The sequence below is a fragment of the Panthera tigris genome, chromosome B4 (genome assembly GCF_018350195.1).
Source record: "Panthera tigris isolate Pti1 chromosome B4, P.tigris_Pti1_mat1.1, whole genome shotgun sequence".
Lineage (NCBI taxonomy): Eukaryota > Metazoa > Chordata > Mammalia > Carnivora > Felidae > Panthera > Panthera tigris.
This window is the reverse complement of record NC_056666.1, coordinates 34,492,675-34,514,599: the sequence shown is the minus strand read 5'-3', so window position 1 is coordinate 34,514,599 and position 21,925 is coordinate 34,492,675.

The window sequence follows — 21,925 nt, the reverse complement described above, 5'->3', positions numbered from 1 at the left end:
GCAGCGCAAGTTTGACTTCTAAGAGTTTGTTGCTGCCTTTGAAGTGTGATTTGAGAGGCTAGGCATTTCTGCCTCCCTCCACTGATGCCTAAAATGTAACCATGAGAGATTATTCACCTGCATTCAGTATGTCATTTTCCCGATACCCTTTGTTCAGGCTTTTCCCTGAGCAGCAAAGAACACTGCGTGAGGAAGCCGGATGAGTCCTTCAGGAAGCCTTGAGATCTGTGAGGCCTTGGGCAAGTCACCCAAACTCTTCTGCTCTGAACACAGGATACCACCCCAGCCACGCAAAACTACCTGAGAAGCAGGTGAAATAAGTCAGGAAAGTAGTTGGCACAGTGCTTGGCACAAAGTCAAGGCTCCAGTAGCAATTGCTTTCTTCATAACTTCCTCAGTTTGTCATCTATAAAATGGAGCGTATACTTGCCTACCTCACACAGATGACCTAAGAATCTGCCTCCATGCCTGTCCCCCTTCAGGGTCAGGTTCTCTCAGCATTATGGCTTTCAAGCATTCTAAATCTCAACTCGCAATAAGAAATATGCCTCATATGCACACCCCCAGTCTTGACTGGCTCCTTACCCCAAGGATTGCTCCTCCTTGCCAAAGTATCTGTGTATTCCACCTCCCCACTCCCCTATCCTACCTCGTAGAAAACCCCACCCCTGACCAGAGTCTTGATCTCCTTCTCCAGGAAGGAACATGCCCCTCCCTCCTGAGTACAAGTTGACACCAACTTGTGTTCATGTGATGTCATGTGATAATCAATGACTTCATCCCACAAGTCCTACTCATCTGTTGGAGTCTATTCTGAGCTCTAAGTCTTGCAGTGAGGTCCAAGGAGGGAGGATGGTGTCAGCCTATGAGTCAGAAGGTCCCTTTCGAATCCTGCTTTCAGTGTGAGTACACGCGGCTCTCCCCACTTGCCAGCAGGTTACTGATGTACCAAACACACAGTTACACTGCTTGAGGACAAGCACTTCATAGAGGCAATTTAGTTTAAATGTCAGGTGGCACATCTCTCCTCAGAGCCAGCCCAGTCACATTATCATGCCAGACAGGGTTTAGTTCCTTTCCTTCATCACCCACACACCTCCTTGCCCTTTCCCCTTCAGACCATCTGGTAGCAAGACACAGGCCCTGGGCTAGGCCACACATCCCAGATACACCTCCCTTAGCTGTGCAAAAAAAAAGAAAGAAAGAAAGAAAAAAATGCTTACAGACTATGGCTCTCCTCAGACTCCAATAAATTCTTAGCCAAGAGCCTTCCTTCTCCATGGTGGCTGCTATCTGCAAGAAGAAAAAGGGAAGGCTTATTTTTGAGCTACAGAGGTTTTTATAAGAATACAATGAAATAATAAAATTTAAAAGTTATCCTCATTGTTGAAATACACCTTATACCATAGTTCCCCACACCTTAATACATGTGCATTTATCAGGCAATTTGCAACCAGAGATTTTATTTTTTTTAATTTTTAATGTTTATTTATTTTTGAAAGATAGAGACAGAGACAGAGCACAAGCAGCAGAGGGGCAGAGAGAGAGGGAGACACAGAAACTGAAGCAGCTCCAGGCTCTGAGCTGTCAGCACAGAGCCAGACGCAGGGCTCAAACTCGTGAACTGCAAGAACATGACCTGAGCCAAAGTCGGATGCTTAACCAACTGAGCCACGCAGGCACCCTGCAACCAGAGATTTTAGAGAAAAGAAGAGCAGTAGGGGCAGGAAGGCAGAGAGGGGAGGAGGAGGCAGTAAAAATAAAATGGGGCATTGGAAAGTAAACATGGACATTGAACACAGGATGATTTTGAGCCTCAGTTCCAGAACCCAGGAACATATCTGAACTCCCTACCAGCCCACCAAAAAGATTGCTTCACAGATCCTTCTGTTTATTGAGACCTTCCTAAGCACATCCAACCAGGCACTGAGCTAAATCCTGGGGTCTCAAAGACACAGCCCCTGGCCTCAGAGAGTTTACTATTTAATGGAGAAAAGAAACACAAACAGTAACAATATGGTAGTATATGTCTAATGGTATAATTTTTCACAATGGAGAGGGTATCACTCCTGAGGGTCAGTGAGTCAAGGGAAGCCCCTAACTAAGGCATTTGAAGTAGAATGCTGAATGGCAGATAAGAGGTCGGTTGGACAAGGTGATGGGGGAGAGCTTTCAAGGCAGAACATCCAAGGCAAGGACACAGTCTATTGTGGAAGTGCTCAGTCTTGTGGAAAGCAGTGGGATAAGGGCAGACAAGCTGACAGGGAGCCTCTTCTGTACCATGGGTGGGGGCTTAGGTTTCTCTCTTGGGAGACAGGCAATCATGCAAGATTTTAAACAAGGCGGGTAATGGTGTCAGATGTGCATTTTTGAAAGACCCTTATAACATGTAGATGGAAGAGACGCCATAAAAGGGGGGCAGTAACTGCTATTAAGCAAACCATATCTGTGCACAAATGAACCAACATGGGAGATGTCAGAGCTGTGGTTAACCTCCACACGAAAGGAAATAACACCGGGGAAATGATGAGGTAGAAGTCATGGAGGATTGGAATAATAGGAGAGAAAAGGCCGATCGATTCACATGCGTATTGCTCACTCGGCAACTACTAGAGCACAGAGCAGTTTGTGGTGATGCAGATTCGTGAAAGGGGATTTTTAAGGGATGGTGAAGGCTTAGGTGTGGTTGTGTGCTGAAAGGGGAGAACCAGTGGAGCAGAATTTGAACATGGTTTTGAATAATGCATAGGAGCTAGGTAGGCAGAAGAGAGAAATGATCCCTGTAAAACTCATATTAACAAACCCTTTGGGACTAAAACTTTTTTGAACAAATTCATGCTGGGTCAGTGGGGGGAAAGTTCTAGACTCAAGACTGGCTTCACAGCGTGGTTTCTGTTGGAGCCTGTGCTAGGAGTCTCAAGTGTGGCCTTTCAGGTGAGACTCCTGGGCTCCTGCACCTCACAGAATCCCATCCCCAGAGAACTGGGGAAAGAATGCCTAGTTTTAACCATACTTCACTCTGGGTGAGGTAAGAACACCCTCTTCCAGGGTTGGGAGGCAAAGCTCACCTCTCTTGGAGGGGAAGACTTGTGGCTCTCAGTGAGAAGCCACCCCTGGAAGGCCTCCTGGGCCGCCCACCTCTGACTTCGACAGCCATTTGTCCTCACCTGTCAGGTGCACCTATCGCACTGCATTGTAATCCTTTATTTACTTGACAAATAATTTGTCTTCCTTACCAGACAAGGAGCTTCCTCCTTACAGAAATAGACTTAGTCATCCTGGCATCTCCTCCAGTGCCTGCAACCCAGCATGTGCTAAGACAGTCGATCAAGATTAGAAATGAATGAATGTGTACTGCCTGCCCTAGTTCCAGCCACCATTGCCTCTTCCCTAGATTAAGGCAACAACCTCGATCAGGAGCTCATCTCTGCTCTGGCCTCCCTCCCTGCTGCTTGCCACATGAAAAAGAGACCAGAGTGGCCTTTCTAATACACAAATCCTATCCCACTCCTTCCCTCCCCTCCCCTGCCCCAAACCCTTTGAATGTTCACAACCCACCCAACAAGCCCAATGTGATCTGGCCAGCTTTTCTGTCAGACCCACTCCCCACCTGGTCCTAGTGAACACCTTTAGGTCACCAGTGTGTCCTGCTGTCTTTATTGTCTCTGGTCCTTCACATATGCTGGCAACATCCTTAAATTCTCCTCCCCCTAGAAAATTCCTACAGGCCTAACTCACTTTCTTCCTATTGCCTTCACTAAACTCCCTAGAGAAGGTTAGATACCCTCTACTCAGTTTTCACAGTGCTCTGTGGGTCCCCTAACAAAGCACTTGTCTCTCTGGATTACAACTGCCTGCTGACTCATCCGTGTCCTCTATTCAGCTGTAGAGCCTGCAGGAGCTGGGAACTTGTCTGTCTTGTTTGCCATGATAGCCCCAGAGCCTAGCACAATGCCTGGCACTCAGTGTACTAACTGTGCAATAAACAAATGGATTCTGGAAGACGCAAAAGAAAGTGAAAGCTGCCAGCAGAAAAGGAATTGAAGGAGGAGGGGTAAATGTAAGAACAAAAGAGAAATACAAGGATATAATCTAGAGTCCATGAGTAAATGAAATGGGGGTACAGGTGAAAGGCAGCAGGTCTGAGGGAGAATTCTGAGTTTGTTTAGGCAACGTTGAACTTTAGGTCCCTGTGGCATATCCAAGTAGAAATAACTAATAGGAAGTTGGAGATCAGCATCAAGAGAGGGGACAAGGTGAAACTAGGACCTTAAGAGTCTTAGGAGCAGAAGATGAAGTGAGGATATGCAGAGTAAGGGTGGACCCTGCCCAAGAGGGGATGGGAGGGGCAAGCGTGAAGGAGGGAGAGAGGGAGAAGGATCACAGCAGTCAGGAAGGGTAATTTCAGGGCAGTGAGGTTTGGGGGCAAGTTGATAGGAAAGCCACGGTGGAGAGTACAAACCTCAGGGACAGGATGAGTGTAGGAGCAAGACCCTGGGGGTGGGGGGGAGGGGGGAGGGGCTGGGTGCAGGGCATTGGGGGCAAAATTAGCTCTGGAAAGGAGTAAGGATGCCCCTTCTTTCTCTGAGCAAGGCAGAGAGAAGGAACCAATGAAGACAAAGATATCACGGATGTTGCAGGGAGGAAAGCCGAGGGAGTTCCTGCCAGACCACCTCTCTTTTCTCTGTGAAATTGAAGATTATCTCAGATAAGAGTCTGAGAGTTTAGTTCTAGCCCTATCAGGAATAGCCATGTGGCCTTGGGCTGTTCATGGAATCAATCTCCCCAGGCCTCATAGTGATTTGAAAACAACCCCATCTATCCTGATGATTCAACAGCCTCCTTTATGGAGACACTTCGTTTCCATAAAAACATTTATTTGCCACACAACACACATTTGAGCTAAACTGTCTAAACCTTGAAGGAATTGCCTTTTTGTTGAAGCAGAGTGAGTTCAAAGGGACAATAAAACAGGGCCACAGGGGGAGGAAAATAAGAAATTTGCTAGTCTCTAGCCCTGATATTCAGAGAAGGGTTTAACCCTCATACTGGTGTATAGCATTGAGTGATCAGAAGGTAAGTACTGACTATATGAGTTATTCATTCTTCTCATCTCTCTAATAAGGAACTCTACATGTGGTGTAAAACTGCTTTGACTAAATTGAATAATTTATTAATTTGCCCAACAAAAATTTATTGAGCACCTGCTCTGTGCAAGGCAAGGAGCCTACAGAGATGAATAAAAAACCAACCTGCATTACCAAGCCAAGCTAGAATATTAGAGTAGAGCACTGTTCAGTAGAAATAGACTGTAAACCACATATGCAATTCATTTATTTATTTATTTTTATGCGATATTTTATTTTTAAGTAATCTCTACACCCAATGTGGGGCTCAAACTTACAACCCCGAGATCAAGAGTTGCATGCTCTACTGACTGAGCCAGCCAGGTGCCCCCACATATGCAATTTAAAGTTTTCTACTAGCTATGTTAAAAAAAGAATCAGTTGAAATTCTAATGTTTTCTGAAACCCAGTATATCCAAAATGTTATCATTTCCACATATAGTAAATATTTTAAAATTATTAATAGTTATTCAATGTTCTTTTTTTTACAGCCCTGAAATCTTGATGTATTTTACCCCTACAACACATCTCAATTTGTTCTAGCCAAGTTGCAAGTGGCTCCTGGCTACTCTATTGACAGCACAGTTTCGGCATCCCTAAGTTTTAAGGTGAATGTCGAAGGGGGCTTCTGGGTCACCCCCATACCCTTGGTGCCTGTCAGAGGCTGGATAAATCAGGGGTATGCCTAGCAGTCATGTGTTTGTTCTGAGCTACTCACGACCAAGGAGGAAGACTGGCTTCATCTTTACCTCATTCTCCAGTCACCTTGATCCCCTTCTGCAGCCAGAGGCAAAGCCATAGCATTAAGCTGTCCAATCTCAAAAAAAAAAAAAAAAAAAAAAAAAAAAAAAAAAAAGCTGTCCAATCTCAACAAGCAATCACTGAACCAAACTTCCTCCCCAGGGGACAAAAGCAAAGATAGTATGTCTTTCTTCTTGGGGCCCATGTAGTCACCACAAGTGGTGAGGCTGTTTGTTCCATGCCTTGCAAGTTCAGTTACAAACGGCTTGCAGCTGTGAGATTGTTTTCAGGCCTCCTCTGGTCTCATTGGCTGGCCACCCTCTGCTCCTCACCACCACTGTATTTACTCACAGTCCTGGACCTCTGGGGTTTTCTTTTTATTTGCCCAGCGTCCTTTCTTTTGGGGAACAGCCCTACTGCACTACCCCCATTTCATCTCATTTTAGTGGGTGGTCAATCTCAGGGGCCTTTTCCTACTCCTACCATGCAGATGGGCCCTTAACACATCCTCAGACAGTAAGATATTCTCTCCTTGAAATTTAAATACAGGGGCACCTGGGTGGCTCACTCAGTTAAACATTGGACTCTTGGTTTCGGCTCAGGTCATGATCTCACAGTCATGGGATGGAGTCCTGAGTAAGGCTCCCTCTCTGGGTGTGGAGCCTGGTTAAGATTCTCTCCTTCTATCTTTGTCCTTCCCCTGTGCACTTTCCCTCTCTTTCTCTCTCTCCCAAAATAAAATAAACTAAAAAATTTTTTAAAATACATTAAAAAAAGAAATTTAAATATTAAGCAGAAACAGAGGGGCAGAAGGCAAGTTGGAACCAGAGCCTACAATCTAACCAAGTGACTGATTCCTGTCCTTTCAAAACCTGGTAGTTTAATTCTTCCTTTGATTCTGTGAGCTATCTTCCCAACATCTCTGTCTTCTCTCCTTCCTTTTTTCTCTACTTCACATTAGCCAGAATCCATTTCTGTTGCTTATAACCAAAGAAGCCTGATAAAAAATTAAAAAAAAATTTTTTTTTGAAGTTTATTTTGAGGGGGGAGGGGCAGGTGGAGGGGAGAGAGAGTGAGAGAGAGAGAGAGAGAGAGAGAGAGAGAATTCTAATCAGGCTCTTACTGGCAGCACAGAGTCTGACTCAGGGCTCCGTGTCACGAACTATGAGACCATGACCAGGGCCGAGATCAAGAGTCAGAGGCTTAACTAACTGAGCCACCCAGGTGCCCCCTGATAGAAAATTTTAACTGTAGTTCTGCAAAAAAAGCTAAAAGTAAATACAGAATATATACATATATATTTGACTTCTGTCATATATATGCATGTATATGCATGTATAATTTCCCTTTCTAAACTATGCTAAATATAAGCTTTTTGAGTTTTGCAACTAGGTTTGTTTGGTTTTATTTTTTGAAACAAGGATCATTGGAAGTTTCTTATGTCTCACCATACTCTAAAATCAGTATGTATCCAGGTGAAATCACACCACCTGCCACCTCCGGGCTTAGCAGCCAAGTGGCCAGAGGGATACTGAAATGAAGTGGGCCTCAGCCTCTGGTGGGGAGGCTGCCCTTCAGACCACTTCCTACAGCAGCTTGCTCTTGGTGTTCATCAGCTCTTCTTCTTCCCATTGAGGGACTGAATTCTAAATACTTTATTCAGACAGCTTCAGCAAAAACAAATGTATGATGAGGTGAATAACATACTTGTAGAATAAAAATACCATGCAAGAATATTCTTAGGGAGCCTGGCTGGCTTCTTCGATGGAATGTACGACTCTTCATCTCAGGGTTGTGGGTTCAAGCCCCACATTGGCTGTAGAGATTACTTAAAGATAAAATCTTAAAAAAAAAAAAAAAAAGAATATTCTTTGTGTTCCAAATCATTGTGTGATGTAATCCCTGGGAATGCATGGATTAGTGTTGCTTCAGAGGTAGTGCATTTCCTGAGCTAGGAAAAGGTAAATAACACTCTTTATCTTGAGTGTTACACATTTAATTGAGAGTATGATGAAGGATTACACAAATTAAAATTCTGTTTATTTAACCCACTCCCCTATGTTTTAAGTATACATAAATATATTTTTGAATATTTATACATAGGATATTTGTAAAGAACAGAAGAAAGGGAGAATATTATGTCAATAATTGGATACTACACATTACTTTGTAGAAATATGTATCTATATAAATTTTGGTCTGTGATATTTTGGTCAATGACATAAAAACAACAAAAAAATCTAAGAGAATCTAAGAGGATAATAACCTTTCTCAAGTATGGAAGCACATGGTATCACAACAGCTAACAATGTAGGAGAGGTAGACCACTTGACTGTACAATTAACTTTCACACAGAAGACCAGAAAGTGGATTTAACCATAAGGAGATGAGAGGCATTTAAAAAATTTTTTTTTAATTTTTTAATGTTTTAAAATTTATTTTTGAGAGGCAGAGGGAGACAGAGCATGAGAGGGGAAGGGGCAGATAGAGAAAGGGAAACACAGAATCTGAAGCAGGCTCCAGGCTCTGAGCTATCAGCACAGAGCCTGATGCGGGGCTCAAACCCAGGAACCATGAGATCACGACCTGAGCAGAAGTCGGACACCTAACCGACTGAGCCACCCAGGCGCCCCTAAAAAAATTTTTTTTAATCTTTATTTATGTTTGAGAGAGAGAGGGGGAGAGAGATAGCCAGCAGGGGAGGGGCAGAGAGAGGGGGAGACCCAGAATCTGAAGCAAGCTCCAGGCTCAGAGCTATCAGCACAGAGCCCAACACAGGGCTCAAACTCATGAACTGCGAGATCATGACCTGAGCTGAATTTGGATACTCAACTGACTGAGCCACCCAGGGGTCCCAGAGATGAGCTGCATTTTAAAGTTTGATGGCAAGTTGGGAATCATAAGAACTGATTTTTTTTTTCCCCTGTTTATATGCTACTATTTACTAGCTGGGAACCCTTGATGATGGTACTAAACCTCTTTATGCCCAACCAGCAAACAGAAGCGATGTGTGGATTCAGGTTTGCGCTGGTGCTGCAGTGTAAGAACATGCGCCCTGAGTCAGACTGTCTGCATGTCCTGACTCTGCTCCCTGCTTGCTTTTCACCTTCTGGGATCTCAGTGTCTTCAGCTGTCAGGTGGGGAGGTAATACCTCCTAGCATTGTTGGGATTATTAAATAATTAAGGCACCTAGCGTGGTGTTCATGCTTAATAAATGCTAGTTCCTTTCCCTTTTCATTTTTTGGTTAAAATTTGAAATCCGCATGTTTTACTTCATGCAACTTGATTTAAAAATACAAAAGAAATAAATCTATACAAGACAAGACTTCAGGAATAAATCAGGGAGACACAGGGAATATAATTCAGACCTGGCACCCAGGGGATTCTTGCTTCAGCAGCTCCTTCTAGGGAATTATTGCTAGTGAATCCAGTAGAGCCCAGATGACCTGGCTCCAACATTAGGACACAAACAAAAACAGTTAAGCAGTGGAGACATTGTGCTGCAAAACAAAAACAAAAAACACAGCATTTGACCCTTGTTGCTGCAACTAGACAAGGGAATGAGGGGGAAGCTCTTATGTGATTTGAGAAGATCCTCCTGAAAGCTGAGTGGCCTTAAAAACCCTTGCACTCCACAGCTTCATCTCAAATGCATTTGCATTAGAGAATTCTCTAGCATTTCTAATAGAAATTAGGAACAGGAACAGCTAGAAATAGAAAAATAATTGATGAAGGCAAGAAAGTCCATAAACAATGATGTTTCTGCAATTAATATGAATACTGAGAATTAACCAGCCCAGTAGTGCTTGCGGCCAGCACAAACAACAAAGGCTGAAGGGACAGCTGACTTGGGCAAGCAAACTACATTGGGCCAGAAACTTGGTCCTAGTCGCCTCTGAGAAAGGGTTTTAAATAACATCCCAGTGAGAAGGGAACATTGCCTTTTTTACTTTCTATTATTTTCAATTTGGCTTATTTTCCCCAAAAAAAAGTGAATATGGTTAATTTCATGGTAAGGCTTCAACATAACTTCCCATTGGCTTTCTAAAGCTCTGAATTAAACAAACTGCCCTGCCCCCGCCACTGCTGCAAACTGAACCCTATTAGAATAATTAAGGAGAGAGCTGAGTTCCTCTACAAGATGTAAGCTCTTGTTCATTGGACTCCCAGAGCCCAGTGCTGAGCCTGCACATAGTCATTCTCTTAACCTGCAACTCTTTGTTGGGTGGAAAGAGATGGACCCAGCCTCGGGTGTGGCAGCAACCAATTGCCCACAGCAAGCAGACATGGGTCCTTCCCCGTGCGGAGTAGTACCTGTGAGGGTTTCTCTCAGTTTATGTGTAGTACTCCTTACAGCAGGAGTTAACTGAGGCAAAGAAGAAGGGTAGAGAAAAAAGAGAAAAGAATATTTCACGGTCCTACTCCCAACTGAGCCAGCCTGCCCTCTGTGGCCCAAATACTCCCATTCTCCCCACCCCCAGCCCCATGAACCTTTCTCTTCCCAGGATGACTCTCTTGGTGTGGTAATTTGCTAATGGCTAATAGAACACTAGAGGTGATATTCTTAGGCTCCTAGGTAGCAATTTCATTTTTAGTAGTGGTTTTTGGGGAGACAATGCCTCTGCTACTGGAATTGTGAAAATACTGGAAATGTTGGAATAATCATCTTCATAATGGAGACAAATTCTTTGCAGTTCTGCCAAAAGGTTACAAGGCTGGTGTTGTAGAGTGAATTTTCTGAAATTCACATGTCAAAGCCCTAAGCCTCCAATGTGGCTGTTTTTGGGCCTTTAAAGAAGTAATTAAGGTTAAATAAAGCCATAGGAGTGGGGCCCTAATCCAACAGGAGTCATGTCCTTATAAGAAGAGGAAGGGACACCAGGAGTACGTGTGCACAGAGAAAAGGCCATGGGAAGACAGAGAAAAGGTGGCTGTCTGCAAGCCAAGAGGAGAGGTCTCACAGAAACTAACTCTGCTGGCACCTTGATCTTGGACTTTCAGCCTCCAGAACTGTGAGAAAATAAATTTCTTTTATTAAAGCTACTCAATCGGTGGTATTTTGTTGTGGTAGCTTAAGTACCACTGACTAATATAGATGGTCAGTGACTACATGGGGAGATCCCTATCAGTACACTAAGGAATAGGAAAAACAGTGCCACAGAACAAAGGTGAAGCATCTTTCTGGAGCTTCAAATTCACACTATAATTTCTGGGAAACAGGGGTGCCTGGGTGGTTCAGTTCGTTAAGCGTCTGACTTCAGCTCAGGTCATGATCTCACAGTTCCTGAATTCAAGCCCCATATCACTCTCTGTGCTGATAGCAAGGATCTTGATCTCCCTCTCTCTCTGTCCCTCCCCTGCTTGCACTCTCTCTCTCTCAAAAATAAATAAATAAACATTAAAAAAATTTCTGGGAAAATTATTTTCCTATTAAAACAAACACAGATATAAGCAAAATTCACTTGGTTTTTTAAGCAGATCATGATGTAGCAAAGGAATTGCCCCTTCAGCAGTGTCTCTGCTGTATCCGTCTGAATCCAGTCAAGAAAATAGACATTCCATGCAAGAAACTGGTTACATGGGTGTTGGAAGACCAAGGAGTTGAACAAGGGATAATGAGTCAATTGAGAGATTAGCAGAAAACATTGCCCCCACTAGAGTTAGAAGTACACAGGGACCAGGTGATATTCCCAGGGATGGTTGCTGGTGTTTAGGTGAGAGGGATACTCTGACCGTGAAAGGAGGCATGTCCAGATAGAGATGGAATATGGAGGAGACTCTGCCTTTGCAGCACATTGGGACTTTGTAGGAAGAGAAAGAGAAGCATTCTGGCTTCTTCCTTCTTTCCACCCTCCAGCCTAGGGAAAGGATGAGGGTCATTTCATCATCTGCCAGTTGGGGTACTTCTTCAGCCTCATTTACCTTTGACATGCAGAAACTTTAACTGGTGAATCTCTCTAGAAGTTGTGTGTGTGCTTGATGTCATGATCAACCTACCACCTCTGGGTTCACACAAAAGCTTGGCCTCTCTGTGCCGGTTCCCAGTTCCCATCCTCTCGAGTCAGGGCAGAACAAGGGCAACTTCAGTTCCTTGGGAATGTCCATGCAGTCAAATGTTCTAATTATCCTATGTCACAAAACAGATCAGGGCATTGAAAAGGCATTTGCTAACTCCTGGAGTCTCCTAGGTTTTTCTGGCATGTTGAGCCTCCATGGTTTTTCTCCTGCTGGTGCCTCAGCTGCTCCTGCCTGTCCAAATCCCACCTATTCATTGAGGCCCTGGCAAACACCTTTCCCAAGGGTGAATGTGAACCCTTTCTTCCTCTGGGCTTCTTCAGCATGTTGATTTTCCCTCTGCATGGCCCTTACTTTCACCTTTTTTTTTTTTTTTTTTTTTTTTTACTGTTGCTGACAAGGCTATCTGTAACTGGACTGGAAAACCCTGGAAGGCAAGGACCCTGTTTTTTCATCTTTGTCACCTTAGCAGTGCTTGGAGCAGTGCCTCACACTAGCACTTAATTTTGTCTATTGGAATTAAATCAGGGAGAATTTTGTATGATTTTAAAGGACGGGGACTGTTATAAACTGAATGTAGCCCACCAAAAATCTATGTTGACATCCTAACCTCCGATGTGATGGTATCAGAAGGTGAAGCCTTGGAGAGGTAATTGGGTCATGAGGGTGGAGCCTTCATGAATAGAATTATTGCACTTACAAAAAGAGACCCCAGAGAGCTCTCTCTCCTTCCTGCCAAGTGAGGACACAGGGAGATAACTATCTGTGAACCAGGAAATGGACTCTCACCAGATACCAAATCCACTGGCAGCTTGATCTTAAACTTCAAACTCCAAAACTGTGAGAAATAAATATTTGTTGTTTATAAGCCACACAGTCTGTGATACTTTTATTAGAGCAGCCTGAAGAGACTAAGTCAAGGTCATTTCCCCATACCCTTGTGCCAAGCTATAAAGACCAGAGTGTCAAATGTACTGCCACGGTGCTGGGTGGCTGCAGGCTTCACAATAACTTATTGGTGACTACGGAGTTAATTTTTACCTGAAGCAGATCCTCTATTTTCAGTTCTATTGCTCTTCCCTGCTTCTATTCTAGCAAATTAAAAATCACACCTTTACCTGACAGAAAGAATCTCACCCATTTTCCAGCTCAGGGAAAATCTGACTCCGTGCCTTAGTAACTGAGGGTTCAAAAAGGAAGGTTAAGTTTGCTGAAGTGCTCAGGCCATTGTAGCTAGAACACAGAGTAATTCAGCCAAGAGAACTCACCTCTGATAGGGAAATCCTTTTCTTGACCTGCTGACAACCTTTAGTGAGTCATTTACCTCTATTTGTCCATTTTTATAAAATGAAGGAATTGAACCAAATACCTTAAAAATCAGTTTCAGATCTAGAAATCTGATTCTGGGGCACCTGGCTGGCTCAGTCAGAACAGCATGCGACTCTTAATCTTGGGGTCATGAGTTTGAGCCCCACGTTGTGTGTAGAGATTACTAAAAAAAAAATACAAAATAAAAAAACTTTAAAAATCATCTGATTCTATAATTTATCGAGTCTGTAAAACTCCCCCCCCCAGCTTTATTGAGGTATAATTGACACATAAAACTTGTATATACTTAGCGGTTGCCATACATATACATATGAAATGATTACACATTTTCATTAACACATCCATCACTTCACATAGTTATCTTTTCTTGTGTGTAGTGAAAACACTTAAGATCTACTTTTTTAGCAAACTTCAAGTGTACAACACAGTATTTTATTTTTTAGTCCCCATGCCATACCAATAATAATTTTTATGATTAAATTGATTTTTAGGTTTAAGTTCAGTTCAAAAAAGAGCTCTTACTGAATTATCCCAAAGGCAACAGTGCACCTTGGTTACTGGGAGGCTTTTCCAGCACCTGCCTTGAATCCCTGCTTTCAAGCGCATGGCTTACTTGTTCTCCCAAACCATGCTGCAGCTGAGCACTGACATGCTACTTGGAGAAACTAGAAATAGCTAGGGAGAATAAAGTGAAGAGAAAATTCCCCTTTATTTTGATTTAAGTCTCCTCTCCCCTGGCAGGTTGATCTCTTTCCTGTTCCTACCATTCAATCATCCCTTTGGAATCTGGTTAATTGCTCTTTCTTTCCCTTTTCTTTCTTTCTTTCTTTCTTTCCTTCTTTCCTTCTTTCTTTCTTTCTTTCTTTTTTTTTTTTTTTTTTGCTTGCTCAGATAACACTCTGGTATCATCTTCAAAGACCAAAATGTCTGGTAGTAAAAATTTACTGGCCTCTGCTTCTGATTAATAATTTTGGATGCTTTAACCTATAAGCTCTGTTATTAGGAAGCTCAAAGTTTTAATTAGAAAGGGCAAGGAGATTTGTGTATTAAGAAGGGGTTAGTAGTTACTCTGAATTTTTTCTGGGAACACTCTAATGTATAAGGAAAGAAAATATAAATAAAAATAATCAAGAAGTGTCTGACCCAGTGGGTATTTGTTTGTATTTTAAGTTGCTTTATTTTTAGAGATTTATTTTTTTAATGTTTTTTAGTTTTGAGAGAGAGACAGACAGACAGAACGTGAGCAGGGAAGGGACAGAGAGAGAGGGAGACACAGAATCTGAAGCAGGCTTCAGGCTCTAAGTTGTCAGCACATAGTCCAACGGGGGGCTCGAACCCACAAACTGCAGGATCATGACCTGAGCTGAAGTCAGACGTTCAACCGACTGAGCCACCGAGGCACCCCTATTTTTTTTAATTTTTAAAAAAAGTTTATTTATTTATTTTTGAGAGAGAGTGCAAGTGGGGGAGGGGCAGAGACAAAGGGAGAGAGAGAATCTCAAGCAGGCTCGGCACTGTCAGCACAGAGCCCAACTCAAGGCTCCATCCCACAAACCGTGGGATTATGACCTGAGCCAAAATCAAGAGCCAGACGCTCAACCAACTGAACTGCCTAGGCACCCCTTAACTTGTTTTATTTTTAAACCAAAGAGCAATTCCCAGGTGACAGTCCCATTACTCCCTTTTAAGAGTTACCTTAAAAAGCAAAGGAGCCACCAAACTCACATAGCATAGGAAGCTGATTTGAGATAAACTGTCTTTGTTGACCTGGAAAATATATCAGAATTAATAGAGGATAAAGTGGGTGCTTTCCTAATGCTTTGTCTGTGGTGTTCCAGAAACCAGCACTGGAAAAAATATTGGTATCCTGTGAAGCCCTTCAGAAGTAAGGAGCCCTAATGTTTGCTGATGAACAAAACCCAAAATGGTTTCTTAAGGATTTTTTCCTGGCTTCTTTCCTCTACAGTCAGCCACAAAGACATGGCTATGGCTGTTCACTAGCATTAACCAACCTTGCCTTTTTCTCTGGAGTCAGACTGCCTGGTTTGAGTCCTGGGTCCACCCTGGGTGGTGACTTATTCTTTCAGCCTATTTCCTCTATCATGTGCCAACATTTACAATAGATTGCACTGACAGATGAGACCAACAGGGAATTTTTCATAGCCCATGCCATTAAATCACTCTCTTGTCAAACTTGTCAGCTTATGGGATGCATCAGCTATCTATTGCTGTGTAACAAATTACCCAAAACTTAGCTGCATAGAGCAACAAATATTTATTTTCTCACTGTTTCTAAGAGTCAGGAACCCCAGGCGTGGCCTAAGTGGTGATTCTGGCTCAGCGTTGCTCATTAGTTTTAGTCAGAATGTGAGCTGGGCTTGTAATCTAGTTTTAGAAGTGATATCCCACCATTTTTGCCCCTCTTGTGGATGAAGAATTGAAAGCCCAGAAAGGGAAAGTAAATTTACCTAATTGTCTCCATCTTGTTCTTACAGATTTAGCCTGACAATTTTTTGGAGAGTGTCCTGCAGGGTAGAGGTAAGGTTTCAGGAGATTGACATAGATTCCCGGTGCTCAGACATGCTGGCTTAAGTCAACAGTGCTAAGAAAGTGCAGTAAATATAACCAAGCAGTGTGGCATGGTGGAAAGAGTGGTGCTTTAGACTCAGATAGGAATGGGTTCAAATCCAGGCTCTACCACTTTCCTATGTGACCATAGTTACCTCACTTATACATAAGAAACTACCTTATAGTGCTGTTGACATGTATAAATGAGATCCATAATAGTGGCAGTAAATATCAGACCCAGTTCTACAGTTTCTTTCTTGAAAATCTCTTTCAGATTTGTTCTTCCTGTTCTTTCAGCCGTGGACACTCTAGTAGTCTGGTCCTCACCAGCTCATGCCCAAGTTCCCAACAGTCTTCCAAGTGACCTGCTGGCCTTGTGTTGGCTCTGCACCCTTATCCTTTTTCTTTCTCTTTCCGTCTCTGTATTACCTTCTCCTTTCTTTCAGCTTTGCTGTGTGCCATGAGGTTCATGTTCCTTTGCTACTTTCTCCTTTCTCCAAGACATTTTCTGTTCTTATACTGCCTCCCAGTTGCCTGTGGCCTTAAGTATAATTTCTCTGCCTACCCACCTGTCAAGCCTTCCCACAGGCCTCAGTCTCCTCCTTGATGATCCCTGGGGCCCACACCATTCTCCATTCAGGGTTGCCTCTTCACTGCTCTTCCACTCCTGAACTCTTGCTCATTGTTTCCCCAGGCCACAATGACCCCTCCCCACATTGATGAAAATCATGTCCCTATTTTAATGTCCAGGCCAAATACCACTTGCCACAAAGTCTTCTTCTATTACCCTACCTTAACCCAATTCAACCTCTATTTATTGAGCAACTGTTATGTGCAAAGAACTGTGATAGGAGAGGTCATACAGCTAGATAAAATACATAACATGTGTCTTTCTAAGGAAAAAAAATTTTTAAGTGGCATTTAATCTGGGATTGGAAGGAGGGTCAGGATTTTTCTAGGATGAGGTTAAGTAAGGTAGAATGCAGTGGATCTGTTTGGTTGGATTTATTTTTTCAAGAAATTCTCCTCCCATCACCAAATGTCCCACACATAAGGAAGGGTTGTAAAGGCCATGTTTGTGTGATGAGACCCTACCCTCCCTGGCCATAGATGACACTTGACACAAGCTACCATTCAGTTTTCTTATTCGTGAATTTGAAATCAATGTCCATTGGTATTGGTTAGTCTCTACCCTTGCAATTGAAGATTTTGAACTTAGAAAAGTAGCACAGCAATCCTCTACCATGTACCCAGGAGAAGAGGACGAAGGAAATAAATATTCAGACAGGAGTTGGGACCATAAGGGTTCAGGGAGGGCCTGCATTTCCCAGGTCCACGTGCCAATCTCTTTTGAAGAGATGTTAGGCTGTGAGGTTAAATGAGATTTCTTTATATCCTTATAATAAGCTTTCACCTTTAAAAAAATTATTTGTTTAGGTAATTTCTATATCCAGTGTGGATCTCGAATTCACAACTCTGAGATCAAGAGTCGCATGCACCACTGACTGAGACAGCCAGCCCCCGCACCAAGCTTTCACCATTTTTGCTTGTTTATATGTTGCAGTTGGCCTACAACCAAAAATGTCTAAGACACGGAGGCCTGAACATTGGGTTTTATAAAAAGAGGTGGAGTCTGAGATGTCCTCTTCCACCAGAATACAAGGTGAGGAGTACCTGGCCATGGGGCTGGAAGGGTAGGTTATTGTAGACACCATGTGGAGGGCTTTGAATGCCATATTTAGAAGTTGACATCATATTGCTTAAGAACTACTGAGGTTTTGTGTAGAAGAATAATACACAGTTTCAGAGGTAGACTTTAAAAAGTCCAGATGGAAGCAGTGGTACGTGGATTTGCCCAGCTGGTAAATGACAATATTTTCTAGCTATGTTTCTAGACCTTGGGCAAATTACCTAATCTCTTAACCTTGGTTTCTGCATTTGTAAAATGAGAATACTAATGCTTGGCTCAAAAGACTTGGGGAGAAATTATATGAAATAAATTATAATAAATTGTCAAATGCTATGCATGCAAATGGTGACTAGTATTATTTTTATCTTTTCTTTCTCTAAATTCCTGTGACACTTATTACCAATACTATGCACATTAGCCTTATTTATTTTTAAATTATTTCAAGTATGCTGATTTTGTCTCATAATCAGATCAAAGGCCTCCATGAAATAATAACATCTTAAACTGTTTTTATATTTCTCATAATTCCTATATGAGCTTCTGGACCCAGAGTATGAAGAGCTAAATACTGTGATTGATTGCTTGTTGGCAGCAGCCAAACCACTCTGTTCTGGCATTTAGTGGCTGATAAACATTTCCACATGTTGCCTCTTCATGAACTGATGGTCTGTGTTTGGGGCTTAGCAGAAAAATGACCACATCACTGAAGCCACTTCCCAAATTACAAGATTTAATGAGCCAAGGAAATTTAATTATCCTCTGAAGTGTATTTTCTGTTTTAGATTATGACTCGGTGGCAGCAGTTGTTATCACCAAATCTCTGGGAAAAATTATACACAGATAAAAGTAGGCATATGATTTCATTCATTCATTCACATTAAGAATCTACTCTGTGAACAGTATTAAACCAAGGAAGTCTGATGCAAAGATATATACAGAAGAGGATCCCACCCACAAAATGTTTGCAGTCTATCAGGGGAGTCAAGCCATGGAAATAAATAATTACAATACAGGGCAATATGTGGTAACTATAATGTACTTATATATAAGGTAGAAAGCTTGAAAGAGCTTAAGGGAACTGAGAAGTTAGGAAAGACCTCCTGGAAGAAGTGGTCTGTACACTAGGCTCTGAAGGGTAAGTAGGACTTAGGATTTCAATAGCTGGAGTTGGGTGAAGAGCCATCATAAGCTGAGCAATGTGATTAAAGACACAGAGACTGAAGAAGTCAAGGTGGCTAGAACGTGGGGTCCATGCAGACGTATGGGGAAGAAGGGGGAGACAGTTGGGAGCCAGAGCCAGGAAGACCTTAAATGCTAAGTTATGGATTTAGATTTTATATGCTAGACAAGAGATAGGTCCTAAAGTTTCCTGAGTAGAAGAATCTTGGGAAATTTTTTGTACGCTCTGTGATTAATTGATGCGCAGGTAAAAGAAACTCAAAGCAATTGGAACAATGCAGGTGTGAGGTCAGAAAGGCTGATATTAGGGGGTAGCACTGGAAATGGAAGGGATATAGATAACAAAGGATTATAAAGGGCTCATTAATTGTTTGAACATGGAAGTCTGGGAAGACATCAAAGAATATGTTTTCCTGAGATGATGAGTCTGGGATATCGGGATGTCAATTTTGGTACTATCGAGACAACCAAGTAAATGTCTGGTTGGCACTGGGAGTATGGCTGGAGTTCAGGAGGGAAATCAGAACCATCACAGAGTTCACCATCCTTTCCATACAATCATTCCCAGAGGAAGGATTACATACCTAAAAGAAAGAAAATGTGTAGAGAAGAAAAGACAAAGAGGCAAATTTTGAATCATATTCAGAGAACTGGAAGAGGAGCCAGAGAAGGAGCCAGAGAGAATTCAAATATAAAGTAATGACAACTAATCAAATGCTTATTATGTTCCAGGCACTATTGTCAGTATTTAAAATTTATTCACCCATTTAATTTTGATGATGATTTCATAATGTAAGAACTATCACTTAAAGATACCGAGAGTCAGAGAGCTTAAGCAACTTGCCTGAGCTCACCTAGCAAGGCTCAGAACCCAGAGTCAAACCCCAGCAGTGTGACTTCAGCATGTGTGTTCTTTTTTATTTTCTTCAGTGTGTGTTTTTTATTTTTTTCATTACAAAAATTTTTATTTAGTTTTTATTTTTTTAAACTTCTTTTTTAATGTTTATTTATGTCTGAGACAGAGAGAGACAGAGCACAAGCAGGGAAGGGACAGAGAGAGAGGGAGACACAAAATTGGAAGCAGGCTCCAGGCTCTGAGCTGTCAGCACAGAGCCCGATGAGGGGCTTGAACTCATGAGCTGTGAGATCATGACCTGAGTTGAAGTCGGATGCTTAACCAACTGAGCCACCCATGCACCCCCATTACAAAAAATTTTAAAAATAATCTCTACACCCAAAGTAGAGCTCGAACTCATAAACCTGAGATCAAAAGTCACATGCTCATCAGACTGAGCCAGTCAATGCTGCCCCCTCCACAGTGCGGGTTCTTAACTTCAATTGATTTTGCTTTGAAAGTAGTGGTACAGGGTTGTGTCACTGAAATCAAGGGATATAGGAGTTTCAGGGAAGGGGTTGGTCAAAAGTGCCAGTGCTGATGACAGGTCATGGAGAATGAGAGTCATTACCATGAAGCAAGACCTGGAAGGGGTATTCTAAAATGAGACACTGATTTCACAATTTCATGTATGTACAAGCACATACTCCACACTGGACTGATACCAGTCCAGCTCCCTTTAACAAGATTGATCAAGGATGACAAGAAGGTTTTCACTCAGGTGATTGTTCTGGAAACAAGGTGGCTAAATGCATTAGTCACCAGCCTTCTCTGTCATCATCTTAGATCCATTAAGCCCATATAACCTGCCATTCAGGTGGCTGGAAAAGAATGCAAACCACACCCCAATTGTCCACCAAGCACCCTCTAATAAAAGGCCAGAGTAACTTAATGAAAGCTTCAGCTCTCCTCAGTGGTTGAGGCCAAAGAAAGGTGGGGAAAGGGACCTTACAATCAAGAGAATTTAAATAGCGCTTAAGTACCACTGAGAGTTCTGAACATTATCCTACAAAAACAATTGAGGACTATTGAGTTTTTAGGTAACCTTATATTGGGGCACTGGCTTGGGTTTTGATCCTAGTCAATTATCTTTGTGTAGAATTCAAGTATACCTTCAGGTTGTTGGGCAAACCCCACTTAGTCTTCTATAAGCTGGTTAAGGATGATTTCTGACCAATGTAAAGCACATGAGGCCTCTGGTCTATACTTCATTATGACAACTTTTCAAACTTCCCCATCTCAAATTCATGTTGTAGAATTTCTGATTCTTCAGGCCCACATATCCTATTTGACCTTCTGTATTGTTCATACCACACCCTATAATATGGGATGCTGCAGCCATTCCTTTCTTCTTCATTCATTCATTTATCCATCTGAGAGCCTATTATGGATCAGGTGCTGTTCTAATTGGATAATATGAAAAATAATCAAATGAATTTGTAATTTGGCAAATGGTGGTAAGCAATATGAAGGAAAATAAGTAAGTGTAAGGGAATGAAGAGTTAGGTGCGGCAATGGTGGCTATTTTAAAAAGTGGGATCAGAGTATGAGGTGACATTTGAGCAAAGGCTTGAGCAAAGAGAAGGCTCCAGACATAAAGAGTTCTGATTAGTTTATAAACCACTCAAAAACAGGGAGTGCGTCTTGTTCATTTCATATCCCTCTAAACATCTACTGCTGTGCATCTACTGTTGGTATCTCAGGAAATACCAGGGGAATGGCTACTTGAATGTATAGGGAAAAAGAAAAAAAAGCAACCTACTGACTGTTACATTAGACTAGAGAAAACATTTATTGCACAAAAGCTTTCTTTAGAGGGAAGTTTTTGTAACTAGATGAACACAATATTTTTACATGGGACATAAATGATCATGGATTTGAAAAGGGTTCCTTTTGTTTGTTTGTTTTGTTTTAAGATTTTATTTTGGGGCACCTGGGTGGCTCAGTCCGTTAAGAGTCTGACTCTTGATTTGGGCTCAGGTCATGATCTCAGGGTCTTGGGAAAGAGCCTGCATATGACTCTTCAGCTGGGCATGGATCCTGCTTAAGAAGCTCTTCCTCCCTCTTCCTTTGCCCCTCCCCCACTCACATGAGAGGACTTTCTCTCTCTCTTAAAAAAAAGAGAAAGAATTAAAGGTTTTATTTTTAAGTAAGCTCTACAGTGAACATGGGGCTCAAACTCACAACCCTAAGATCCAGAGTCACTGAATGAGCCAGCCAGGCGCCCCTAAAAAAGGTTTTATTATATTTTTATATAGAACTCTGCTTTGTAGCAATAATTATTATAATGAATTAACCAATTATTAGTTCAAGTTTTGTACACTTCATTACCTGTAAATTCCATTACAATTTTCTGCCTTTCCTATAAAAATAATTATTTC